Here is a 14741-nt window from a genome sequence, read left to right on the forward strand (position 1 = left end):
ACCTAACAAAAGATCAAACATGTATGTCATCAGAGTCCCAGAAGGACAGAAAGGGGGTGGGGCTGAAAGAGTCCTCCATGAAATAATGACTGAAAATTTCCCAAATTTGGCAAGAGACACAAACCTACAGAATCAAGAAGCTGAGCATACCCCAAACCAGATAAACCAAAAGAAATCCATGTCAAGATACCATTGCAATTAAATTTCTGAAAATGAAAGACAAAGGAAAAATTCTTAAAAGCAGTGAGAGAAAAATGACATCTTACCTATAGGGGAAAAGTAATTTGAATGACAGTGAATTTCTCAGCAGAATTGTGGAGGCCAGAAGGAAGTAGTATGATATTTTTCCAGTGCTGAAAGTAAAGAACTGTGAACCCAGAATTCTATACCCTGCAAAAATATTCTCCAGGAATGAAGAGGAGTCAAGACATTCTCAGATGAAGGAAAACTAAGGAACTTAGTCACCAGAAGACCTACCCTAAAAGAATGGTGAAAGTTTTCTAAATAGAAAGGAAATGAAGAAAGAAAGAAATGAACCTTGGAACATCAGGGAAGGATGAACAAACATGAAGCAAAAATATGGGTAATACAATGAACTTTCCTTCTCCTACGGAGTTTTCTAAATTATGTTTGATGGTTGAAGCAAAATCCTAACGCAGTTTAATATCGTTCGAAATGCAAGTAGAGGAAATGTTTAAAACAATTATCTTTTAAATGAGGAGGATGAGGGGATATAAAACAAGGTAAGGTTTCTATACATTACTTGAACTGGTAAATGATGATACCAATAGACTGTGGAGAGTTATGTATATATGTAATACCTAGAGCAAACACTAAATAAAAGTTATTCAAAGAGATAAACTCACAAACACTATAAGATAAATAGAAATGGAATTTTAAGATGTTTTCAAGTAACTCACAGGGAGACAGGAAAAACAGAAAAATGAAAACAGAATAACTAGAAAACAAAAAATTAAATAACAGACTTAAGCCCTAGCATATCATAATTACATGAAATTTAAACAGTCTAAAAACATCAATTAAAAGACTGGAGAAGATTAAAAAACATGAGCCAACTATATGCTATCTATAAGAAACCCGCCTCAAATAACAATAATATAGGCAGGTTGACAATAAAAGGATGGAAAAAAGATATATAATGCAGACATTAATCAAAAGAAAGAAGTGGCTATGTTAATATCTTATAAAGTAGACTTCAGAACAAAGAAAATTATAAGAGAGAAGACAGTACTATATAATGATAAAAGGTCAATGCACCAAGAAAACATATCAATCCTAAATGTGTATGGACCAAACAACAGAGCTGTAAAATATGTGAAGGAAAAACTGAATTAAAAGGGGAAATAGACAAATCCACAAATGCTATGGACTGAACTGTGCCCCTCCAAAATTCATATGTTGAAGCCCTAACTCCCAATTTGACTGTATTTGGAAATAGGGCATTTAGGAGGTAATTAAGGTTAAATTGGGTCATAAGGGTGAGATCCTAATTCAGTAGGATTACTGGCTTTACAAGAAGAGGAAGAGAGAGAGAGAGAGAGAGAGAGAGAGAGAGAGAGAGATCTCGCCAGACACAGGCACCAAGGAAAGGCCATGTGAAAACACCACAAGAAGGTGACTGTCTACAAGTCAGGAAGAGAGTCCTCACCAGAAAATGACCCTCCTAGACCTTGATCTGGGGCTTTCCAGCCTCCAGAACTGTGAGAAATAAATTTCTACAGTATATTGTTATGGCAGCCTAGGCAGACTAATATCAATACAACAAATAGAGCTGGAGATTCAACTCAATTAGAAACTCTGTCAACAGCTGGTAGAACAACTAGAGAGAATATCAGCAAGGATACAGAAGAACTCAACACCATCAACCAACAGGATCTCACTGACAGTATAGAACACTTTGGCCAACAACAGCAGAATGAACATTTTTGTTTCCAAGTGCGCAAGGAACATATACCAAGATAGACCATATCCTGGGCCAAAAATAAACCTCAACAAATTTAGAAGAATTAAAATAATACACAGTGTGTTCTTGAACCACAATAGAATCAAAGTAGAAATCAATAACAAAGATAACAGAAAATTCTCTAAAACACTTGGAAATAACACACTTCTAAGTAATCCATGAGTCAAAGAGAAATAAATCAAGGGGAATCAAAATAAATATTAAACTGAATAAAAATGAACATACAACATACCCAAATTTGTGGGACAAGGTAATGTAGTGCTGAGAAGGAAATTCATAGCAGTAAATGCATACACTGGGAAAGAGGAAAAGTCTTAAATCAGTAATCTAGGCTTCTACCCTCAAGAACCTCAAAAAAAGAGCAAAATAAACGCAAAGCAAGGAGAAGGAAGGAAATAATAAAGATAAAAGCAGAAATAAATGAAAATGAAAACAGGAAGTAGGAAAAAATCAATGAAACAAAGAGCTTCTTTTATGATATGATCAATAAAATTCACAAAACTGTAGCTAAACTGACAAAGAAAAAAGAGAGAGAGAGAGGACAGATTACCAATATCAGGGATAAAACAATGGCTACTGCTACATACCCTGCAGACATCAGAAGGATAATAACAGAACACTATGCACTAACTCAAACATGTAAATTTAACAACTTAGACTAAATAGAACAATTCCTCAAAAAACATACACTATCACAACTCACCCAATGTGAAATAGATAATTTGAGTAGCACTGTAAAAATTGAATCCATAATTTTAAAAAAAACTCTAAGCCCAGATGATTTCACTGAAGAATTCTACCAAATGTTTAAAGAATAATTAATACCAATTCTACACAATCTGTTTCAGAAAACAGAAGCGTACGAATGCCTCCTAATTCATTTATTCTATAAGCTAATATTACCCTGATGCCAAGACCAACAAAGGAAAATAAAGAAAGAAAACTATAGACCAATACAGCTCTTATGAATGTAGACACAAAAAAATCTGTAACAAAATATTAGCTAATAGAATTCAGATATATATAAAAAGAATTATACATCATAACCAAGTAAAGTTCATTCCAGTGCTGCAAGGCTGACCAATATTTGAAGATCCATCCATATAATCCAACATATTAATAAGCTAAAGAAGAAAAATCACATTATCTTACCAACTGATGCAGAAAAATTTGACAAACACCCATTCATGATTTTTAAAATACTCAGAAAAATGGAAATAGAGGGTGAGTGATAGCTCCCTAAAGATGTCCACATCCCAATTAATCAACAGAACCTGTGAATATGTTACCTTATGTAGCAGAAGATACTTTACAAATGTGATTAAAATCAAGGGTCTTGGGCTTCCCTGGTGGCGCAGTGGTTGAGAGTCTGCCTGCCAATGCATGGGACACGGGTTCGTGCCCCAGTCTGGGAAGATCCCACATGCCGCGGAGTGGCTGGGCCTGTGAGCCATGGCCGCTGAGCCTGCGTGTCCGGAGCCTGTGCTCCGCAACGGGAGAGGCCACAACAGTGAGAGGCCTGTGTACTGCAAAAAAACAAAAAAACAAAAACAAACAAAAAAAAAAATCAAGGGTCTTCGCCTGGAGGGTGGGAGGGAGACACAAGAGGGAGGGGATATGGGAACATATGTATATGTATAACTGATTCATTTTGTTATAAAGCAGAAACTAACACACCATTGTTAAGCAATTATACTCCAATAAAGATGTAAAAAAAAAGAAAAGAAAAGAAAAGATTCTTGGAAACCAAAAAAAAAAAAAAAAAATCAAGGGTCTTGAGACAGGGAGATTATCCTGGATTATCTAGAACAGCCCAGTATAATCACCAGGGCTATTATAAAAGGGAGCGGGGTGGGGGGGGGGAACCTTCAAGATGGTGGAGGAGTAAGACATGGAGATCACCTTCCTCCCCACAAATATATCAAAAATACATCTACACGTGGAGCAACTCCTACAGAACACCTACTGAACACTGGCAGAAGACCTCAGACTTCCCAAAAGGCAAGAAACTCCCCACGTACCTGGGTAGGGCAAAAGAAAAAAGAATAAACAGAGACAAAAGAATAGGAACGAGACCAGCACCAGTGGGAGGGAGCCGTGAAGAAGGAAAGGTTTCCACACACTAGGAAGCCCCTTCGTGGGCGGAGACTACGGGTGGCGGAGGGTGGGAACTTCGGAGCAACGGAAGAGAGCGCAGTAACAGGGGTGTGGAGGGCAAAGCGGAGAGATTCCCGTACAGAGGATTGGTGCTGACCAGCACTCACCAGCCCAAGAGGCTTGTCTGCTCACCCGCTGGGGCATGTGGGGCTGGGAGCTGAGGCTCGGGCTTCAGAGGTCGGATCCCAGGGAGAGGACTGGGGTTGGCTTCATGAACACAGCCAGAAGGGGCTAGTGCACCACAGCTAGCCGGAAGGGAGTCCGGGAAAAAGTCTGGACCTGCCTAAGAGGCAAGAGACAATTGTTTCGGGGTGCATGAGGAGAGGGGCTTCAGAGCACCGCCTAAACGAGCTCCAGACACGGGCACAAGCTGCGGCTATCAGCGCGGACACCAGAGACAGGCATGAAACACTAAGGCTGCTGCTGCAGCCACCAAGAAGCCTGTGTGCAAGCACAGGTCACTACCCACACCTCCCCTCCCGGGAGCCTGTGCCAGGCTCCCGGGAGGGGAGGCAGCCCACCATTGCCAGGGTCCCATGATCCAGGGACAACTTCCCCAGGAGAACACACGGCGCGCCTCAGGCTGGTGCAACATCATGCCAGCCTCTGCTGCTGCAATCTGTACCCCTCCCTCCCCACAGCCTGAGTGAGCCAGAGTCCCCTCATCAGCTGCTCCTTTAACCCCGTCCTGTCTGAGTGAAGAACAGATGCCCTCAGGCGACCTACATGCAGAGTCCGGGCCAAATCCAAAGCTGAACCCCAGGAGCTGTGCGAACAAAGAAGAGAAAGGGAAATTTCTCCGCGCAGTCTCAGGAGCAGCTGATTAAATCTCCACAATCAACTTGATGTACCCTGCATCTCTGGAATACCTGAATAGACCACGATCATCCCAAAATTGAGGCAGTGGACTTTGGGAGCAACTGTAGACTTGTGGTTTGCCTTCTGCATCTAATTTGTTTCTGGTTTTATGTTTATCTTAGTTTAGTATTTAGAGCCTATTATCATTGGTAGATTTGTTTACTGATTTGGTTGACTCTTCCTTTATATATATGTGTGTGTGTGTGTGTGTGTGTGTGTGTGTACACCATATATAATTCTTTTTTCCCTTTTCTCTTTTTGTGAGTGTGTATGTGTATGCTTCTTTGTGTGATTTTGCCTGTATAGGTTTGCTTTTACCATTTGTCCTAGGGTTCTGTGTGTCCATTTTGTTTTGTTTTAGTATAGTTTTTAGTGCTTGTTATCATTGGTGGATTTGTTTATTGGTTTGGTTGCTCTCTTCTTTTTTTTTTTTTTTTACTACTTTTTAAATTTTAATAATATATATTTTTTATCTTAATAACTTTATTTTATTTGTTTTTTCTTTCTTTTTTTTTTCTCCCTTTTTTTCTGAGCCATGTGGCTGACAGGGTCTTGGTGCTCTGGCTGGGTGTCAGGCCTGAGCCTCTGAGGTGGGAGAGCCAACTTCAGGACACTGATCCACCAGACACCTCCTGGCCCCACGTAATATCAATTGGCGTAAGCTCTCCCAGAGATCTCCATCTCAACACTAAGACCCAGCTCCACCTAATGACCAGCAAGCTCCAGTGCTGGACACCCCATGCCAAATAACTAGCAAGACAGGAACACAATGCTACCCATTAGCAGAGAGGCTGCCTAAAATCATAATGTCACAGACACCCCAAAACACACCACCGGATGCAGTCCTGCCCACCAGAAAGACAAGATCCAGCCTCATCCACTAGAACACAGGCACCAGTCCCCTCCACCAAAAAGCCTATACAACCCACTGAACCAACCTTACCCACTGGGGGCAGACACCAAAACAGTGGGAACTACGAACCTGCAGCCTGCGAAAAGGAGACCCCAAATGCAGTAAGTTAAGCAAAATGAGAAGACAGACAAATACACAGCAGATGAAGGAGCAAGGTAAAAACCCACCAGACCAAACGAAGAGGAAATAAGCAGTCTACCTGAAAAAGAATTCAGAGTAATGATAATAAAGATGATCCAAAATCTTGGAAATAGAATGGAGAAAATACAAGAAAGATTTAACAAGGACCTAGAAGAATTAAAGAGCAATCAAACAATGATGAACAACACAATAAATGAAGTGAAAAATTCTCTAGAAGGAATCAATAGCAGAATAACTGAGACAGAAGAATGGATAAGTGACCTGGAAGATAAAATAGTGGAAATAACTGATGCAGAGCAGAATAAAGAAAAAAGAATGAAAAGAATTGAGGACAGTCTCAGAGACCTCTGGGACAACATTAAATGCACCAGCATTCGAATTATAGGGGTCCCAGAAGAAGAAGAGAAAAAGAAAGGGACTGAGAAAATATTTGAAGAGATTATAATTGAAAACTTCCCTAATATGGGAAAGGAAATAGTCAATCAAGACCAGGAAGTGCAGAGAGTCCCATACAGGATAAATCCAAGGAGAAACATGCCAAGACACATATTAATCACACTATCAAAAATTAAAAAGAAAAAATATTAAAAGCAGCAAGGGAAAAGCAACAAATAACATATAAGGGAATCACCATACGGTTAACAGCTGATCTTTCAGCAGAAACTCTGCAAGCCAGAAGGATGTGGCAGGACATATTTAAAGTGATAAAAGGCAAAATCCTACAACCCAGATTACTCAAGCCAGCAAGGATCTAATTCAGATTCGACAGAGAAATTAAAACCTTTACAGACAAGCAAAAGCTAAGAGAATTCAGCACCACCAAACCAGCTTTACAACAAATGCTAAAGGAACTTCTCTAGGCAGGAAACACAAGAGAAGGAAAAGACCTACAAAAACAAACCTAAAACAATTAAGAAAATGGTAATAGGAACATACATATTGATAATTACCTTAAATATAAATGGATTAAATGCTCCAATCAAGACAGACTGGCTGAATGGATACAAAAACAAGACCCATATATATGCTTTCTACAAGAGACCCACTTCAGACCTAGGAACACGTACAGACTGAAAGTGAGGGGATGGAAAAAGATATTCCATGCAAATGGAAATCAAAAGAAAGCTGGAGTAGCAATTCTCATACCAGACAAAATAGACTTTAAAATAAAGACTATTACAAGAGACAAAGAAGGACACTACATAATGATCAAGGGATCAATCCAAGAAGAAGGTATAACAATTGTAAATATTTATGCACCCAACATAGGAGCACCTCAATAATGCAAATGCTAACAGCCAGAAAAGGGGACATTGACAGTAACACAATCATAGTAGGGGACTTTAACACCCCACTTTCACCAATGGACAGATCATCCAAAATGAAAATAAATAAGGAAACACAAGCTTTAAGTGATACATTAAACAAGATGGACTTAATTGATATTTATAGGACATTCCATCCAAAAACAACAGAATACACTTTCTTCTCAAGTGCTCATGGAACATTCTCCAGGATAGATCATATCTGGATCACAAATCAAGCCTTGGTAAATTTAAGAAAATTGAAATCATATAAGTATCTTTTCCAACCACAACGCTATGAGACTTGATATCAATTACAGGAAAAAATCTGTAAAAAATACAAACACATGGAGGCTAAACAATACACTACTAAATAACCACGAGATCACTGAAGAAGTCAAAGAGGAAATCAAAAAATACCTAGAAACAAATGACAATGAAAACACGATGACCCCAAACCTCTGGGATGCAGCAAAAGCAGTTCTAAGAGGGAAGTTTATAGCAATATAATCCTACCTCAAGAAACAAGAAAAATCTCACATAAACAACCTAAACTTACACCTAAAGCAATTAGAGAAAGAAGAACAAAAAAACTCCCCAAAGTTAGCAGAAGGAAAGAAATCATAAAGATCAGATCAGAAATAAATGAAAAAGAAATGAAGGAAACAATAGCAAAGATCAATAAAGCTAAAATCTGGTTCTTTGAGAAGATAAACAAAATCGATAAACTATTAGCCAGACTCAACAAGAAAAAAAGGGAGAAGACTCAAAAATAGACTTAGAAATGAAAAAGGAGAAGTAACAACTGACACTGCAGAAATACAAAGGATCATGAGAGATTACTGCAAGCAACTCTATGCCAATAAAATGGACAACCTGGAAGAAATGGACAAATTCTTAGAAAAGCACAACCTTCCGAGACTGAACCAGGAAGAAACAGAAAATATAAACAGACCGACCACAAGCCCTGAAATTCAAACTGTGATTTAAAATCTTCCAACAGGGCTTCCCTGGTGGCGCAGTGGTTAAGAATCCACCTGCCAATTCAGGGGACACGGGTTTGAGCCCTGGTCCAGGAAGATCCCACATGCCAAGGAGCAACTAAGCCCATGCACCACACCTACTGAGCCTGCACTCTTGAGTGCACAAGCCATAACTACTGAAGCCCGCGTGCCTAGAGCCTGTGCTCTGCAACAAGAGAAGCCACCTCAATGAGAAGCCCACGCACCACAACGAAGAGAAGCCCCCACTCGCTGCAACTAGAAAAAGCCCACACGCAGCCTCAAAGACCCAATGCAGCCAAAAATAAATTAAATAAATAAATAAACAAAAACAAAAAACAACCAAAAAAACAAATCTTTAAAAAAAAATCTTCCAACAAGCAAAAGCCCAGGACCAGATGGCTTCACAGGAGAATTCTATCAAACGTGTAGAGAAGAGCTAACACCCATCCTTCTCAAACTCTTACAAAATATAGCAGAGGGAGGAACACTCCCAAACTCATTCTACAAGGCCACCATCACCCTGATACCAAAATCAGACAAAGATGTCACAAAAAAAGAAAACTACAGGCCAATATCACTGATGAACATAGATCCAAAAATCCTCAACAAAATACTAGCAAACAGAATCCAACAGCACATTAAAAGGATCATACGCCATGATCAAGCAGGATTTATCCCAGGGATGCAAGGGTTCTTCAACATATGCAAATCAATCAATGTGACAGACCATATTAACAAATTGAAGGAGAAAATCCATATGATCATCTCAATAGATGCAGAAAAAGATTTCGACAAAATTCAACACCCGCCAGAAACAAGGCATAGAGGGAACTTACCTCAACATAATAAAGGCCATATATGACAAACCCACAGCAAACATCATTCTCAATGGTGAAAAACTGAAACCATTTCCACTAAGATCAGGAACAAGACAAGGTTGCCCACTCTCACCACTATAATTCAACATAATTTTAGAAGTTTAAGCCACAGCAATCAGAGACGGAAAAGAAATAAAGGAAATCCAAATCAGAAAAGAAGAAGTAAAACTGTCACTGTTTGCAGATGACATGATACTATATATAGAGAATCCTAAAGATGCCACCAGAAAACTACTAGAACTAATCAATGAATTTGGTAAAGTAGCAGGATATAAAATTAATGCACAGAAATATCCTGCATTCCTATACACTAAAGATGAAAAATCTGAAGGACAAATTAAGGAAACACTCCCATTTACCACTGCAACAAAAAGAATAAAATACCTAGGAATAAACCTACCTGACAAAAGACCTGTATGCAGAAAACTATAAGACACTGATGAAAGAAATTAAAGATAATACAAACAGATGGAGAGACATACCATGTTCTTGGATTGGAAGAATCAAAATTGTGAAAATGACTATACTACCCAAAGCAATCTACAGATTCAATGCAATCTCTATCAAACTCCCAATGGCATTTTTCACAGAACAAAAAATTTCACAATTTGTATGGAAACACAAAAGGCACTGAATAGCCAAAGCAATCCTGAGAAAGAAAAACAGAGCTGGAGGAATCAGACTTCCTGACTTCAGACTATACTAAAAAAACTACAGTAGTCAAGACAGTATGATACTGGCACAAAAACAGAAATATAGATCAGTGGAATAGGATAGAAAGTCCAGACATAAACCCATGCTCTTATGGTCATTATCTTTGATAAAGGAGGCAGGAATGTACAGTGGAGAAAAGACAGCATCTTCAATAAGTGGTGCTGGGAAAACTTGACAGCTACATGTAAAAGAATGAAATTAGAACACTCCCTAATACCATACACAAAAATATACTCAAAATGGATTAAAGACCTAAATGTAAGGCCAGACACTATAAAACTCTTAGAGGAAAACACAGGCAGAACACTCCATGGCATAAATCACAGCAAGACCCACCTCCTAGAATAAGGGAAATAAAAACAAAAATAAACAAATGAGACCTCTTGAAACTTAAAAGCTTTTGCACAGCAAAGGAAACCATAAACAAGATGAAAAGACATTCTTCAGAACGGGAGAAAATATTTGCAAACGAAGAAACTGACAAAGGATTAATCTCCAAAATATGCAAGCAGCTCATGCAGCTCAATATCACAAAAACAAACAACTCAATCCAAAAATGGGCAGAAGACCTAAATAGACACTTCTCCAAAGAAGACATACAGATGGCCAAAAAGTGCATGAAAAAATGCTCAACATCACTAATCATTAGAGAAATGCAAAACAAAACTACAATGAGGTAGTTTTCACCTCACACTGGTCAGAATGGCCATCATCAAAAAATCTACAAACATGGGCTTCCCTGGTGGCGCAGTGGTTGAGAGTCCGCCTGCCGATGCAGGGGACACGGGTTCGTGCCCCGGTTCAGGAAGATCCCACATGCTGCGGAGCGGCTGGGCCCGTGAGCCATGGCCGCTGAGCCTGCGCGTCCGGAGCCTGTGCTCCACAACGGGAGAGGCCACAACAGTGAGAGGCCCGCGTACTGCATAAAAAAAAAATAAAAATAAAAAAATAAATAAATTGAAAAAATCTACAAACAGTAAGTGCTGGAGAGAGTGTGGAGAAAAGGGAACCCTCTTGCACTGTGTGTGGGAATGTAAATTGATACAGCCACTATGGAGAACAGTATGGAGGTTCCTTAAAAAACTAAAAATAGAATCTACCATATGACCCAGCAATCCCACTACTAAGCATATACCCTGAGAAAACCATAATTCAAAAAGAGTCATGCACCACAATGTTCACTGCAGCTCTATTTACAATAGCCAGGACATGGAAGCAACCTAAGTGTCCATCGACAGATGAATGGATAAAGAAGATGTGGCACATATATACAATGGAATATTACTCAGCCATAAAAAGAAATGAAATTGTGTTATTTGTAGTGAGGTGGATGGACCTAGAGTCTGTTATACAGAGCGAATTAAGTCAGAAGAGAAAAACAAATACTGTGTGCTAACATATATATATGGAATCTATTTTAAAAAATGGTTCTGAGGAACCTAGGGGCAGGACAAGAATAAATACACAGACGTAGAGAATGGACTTGAGGACATGGAGAGGGGGAAGGGTAAGCTGGGATGAAGTGAGAGAGTGGTATTGACATATATACACTACCAAATGTAAAATAGATAGCTAGTGGAAAGCACCCGCATAGTACAGGGAGATCAGCTCTGCCTTGTGACCACCTAGAGGGATGGGATAGGGAGGGTGGGAGGGAGACGCAAGAGGGAGGAGATATGGGGATATATGTATACGTATAGCTGATTCACTGTTATACAGCAGAAACTAACACAACATTGTAAAGCAATTATACTCCAATAAAGATGTTTAAAAAAAAAAGGGAGGGAGGAGGGTAAAGTAAGAGAGGAGACACGATGAAAGCAATGGTTTAGGGACGTGCTCAGAAGCTGGAGGAAGGGGCTACCAGCCAAGGAATGTGCACAGTCTCTAGAAGCTGGAAAAGTCAAGGAAACAGATTCTTTCTTTGTAGAAGAGTGAATAATGGCCACCCAAAGATATTAAGTCCTAATTACTAGAACCTGTAAATGTTACTGTTTTAGTTTCCTAGGGCTACTGTAACAAAGCACCACAAACTGGGTGGCTTAAACAGATAGTACATTTGTTTTATCTGAGGTACAAGTCTGAAATCAGGGTGTCAGCAGAGTTGGTTTCTTCTAAGGCTCTGGGGGAGAATCTGTCCCATTCCTCTTTTCTAGCTTCTGGTAGCCTGAAGTAGACGGCATTCTCCCTGATTCTTCACATTGTTGTACTTCTGTATGTGTCGTCTCTTCATGTGACACATGTCTTTTCATAAGGACACCAGTCAGATTGGATCAGGGTCCCACGCAATTCCTGTATAATCTCACATTAACTAAGTACATCTATAATGACCCTATTTACAAATGAGGTCACATTCTGAGGTACTAGGGGTTAGGACTTCAATGTATGAATTTGGGGGCGGGGAATGGGGGAGACACAACCCATAACAGTTACCTATGTGATTAAGTTGATCTTAAAATGGGGAGATTATCCTGGATTATGTGAGTGGGCCCTAAATCCAATCAGAAATATCCTTATAAGAGAGAGGCAGAGGGAGATTAGATACACACAGATGACGACCATGGGGCCCTGAGGTGACCATGGAGGCCTAGACTAGACTAATGCAGCCACAGGTAAAGAAATACCAGCAGCCAGTAGAAGCTGAAAAAGGCAAGGAATGGATTCTCCCCTAGAGCCTCCAGAGGAAATATGGCCCTGCCAACACTCTGATTTCAGCCCAATGAACTGATTTTTTTTTTTTTTTTTTTTGCGGTATGTGGGCCTCTCACTGTTGTGACCTCTCTGGTTGCAGAGTACAGGCTCCGGACGTGCAGGCTCAGCGGCCATGGCTCACGGGCCCAGCCGCTCCGCGGCATGTGGGATCTTCCCTTACCAGGGCACAAACCCGTGTCCCCTGCATCGGCAGGTGGACTCTCAACCACTGCGCCACCAGGGAAGCCCTGAACTGATTTTTGATTTCTGCAACTAGACACTAGTGATAGCTGCACAACATTGTGAGTGTACAAAATGTCACTAATGGTAAATTTCTATATTGTGTGTATTTTCCCACAAATCAAAGTATATATCCCTCAAACTGTGGGCAGGATTGAATGGAGCTATCTTTCTTTGCTGAGGTCAGGATCCCTGTCTCCTCCACATGGAAGCACAAGAAAATCAACTCAAAATTTCTAAGAAATCAATCGTTCCAGATTTTAATTATGAAGTCAAAGCAAAGTTCTATTGTCAGCCCAGTATCTGCACCCACCAACCAGGCAGTCCTCTTTTCAGGAACCCCTTCAGAGCACTCTGCCTCTAAGATAAGGAGGCTTCCAAAATATGGATTTTTAACAAATTCAAATAGTTGCAAATCAGAGACTCCATCTAGGCAAGCCTCGCTGTCTATGAAACATATCCTTTTTCTGGGCTTCCCCATCTCGAGGATGTCCAGCTACAACATTGGAAACTGAACGATCCAGGCCCTCCAGCTTTTGTGGTCACAGTAAAGGTCCACTGTTGGCCTGGCTCTGTCACCCATCTAGGCTCTACTCTCTAAAAAAGGAAGTCGGGGGCTTCCCTGGTGGCGCAGTGGTTGAGAGTCCGCCTGCCAATACAGGGGACACGGGTTCGTGCCCTGGTCCGGGAAGATCCCACGTGCCGCGGAGCGGCTGGGCCCGTGAGCCATGGCCGCTGAGCCTGCGCATCCGGAGCCTGTGCTCCGCAGCGGGAGAGGCCACAACAGTGAGAGGCCCATGTACCGCAAAAAAAATAAATAAATAAAAAAGGAAGTCAATCAGGAGAAATCCTGGGCTAATGGAACTCAAATCCCCCTTCAGATGTTCTTCCTATATTCAGCTCCCTCCATCTCCTGAAATGGTGAGAACACTGATTGTCTTCACCCTACCTTGAGAGCAGGTGAGTTTCCATTTTCTCTCTTATCCATTACCAAAAAAGGGCCAAATGTGAAGGGAACATTTCCTCATTTCAGCCGTCCTAGGTCAGGGCTGGTCTGCTGCGGTCTGCCCGAGAATGAGGGGCTGGATCTCAACAAGCCCAGGAGACAAGCCCAGGTCCTTCCTAGAACAGCTCTCATTTGTGATGCCAGCAGCAGAGCTCACAACCACAACTGCCAGGGACAGTCCCAGTCTGGAAGTGGGAAGAAGGGTGGAGGGTGTTCCACACTGGGACGCCCACACGGCCTCTGTCGGGAAGAACAGGGGCTTCTAAGCTTAGAGACGAGGGAACAGGAGACTCACTCAGCCACTCAGCTAGAGAACAGGACCAAGGATAAACTTGACCAAACCAGTCACTGATCCAACTGGCCAAGACTGAACTCTGGACACCTGAGAGAGAGCGAGCACAGGAACTCGGACCTGTCCTCAGTAGGACGCCCGCTATGAGCCAACATCCACTGTCATCTGGCCCCAGCTAGTGCCCTGCTTCAGAACCCGTGCAACAGAAGAGAAAGCTGAGGCTCTCACTCTTCCTGACCTCTTGTGGCATCATTTGAAACCTTCAGGGGAATTTGGTCCTGGAAATGAGGTTTCTAATAACTTTTTTCAATCACACCCAATCCTGAGAACTGAATTAGACAAAACAAATTTCTGACTTCCAGAAATATACTCACATTTTGGATAATTCCACAGAATTCTCAGAGCCCTCAGAGAAATGCTTTACCCTCAGAGAAAATGTTATATAATGTTATAGTACCTGCGTGTCTTGGCTTCTCAGCTTTGCGTGATAAAGGCAGCACCTGGAGGAAAAACCAGGGCCTGCCGGCTGCTCACTAGTGGGGGGCCGAGGACACAGGGC

This window comes from Mesoplodon mirus, assembly GCF_964341445.2.
Source record: "Mesoplodon mirus genome assembly, chromosome: 12".
In the NCBI taxonomy this organism is placed as follows: Eukaryota; Metazoa; Chordata; class Mammalia; order Artiodactyla; family Ziphiidae; genus Mesoplodon; species Mesoplodon mirus.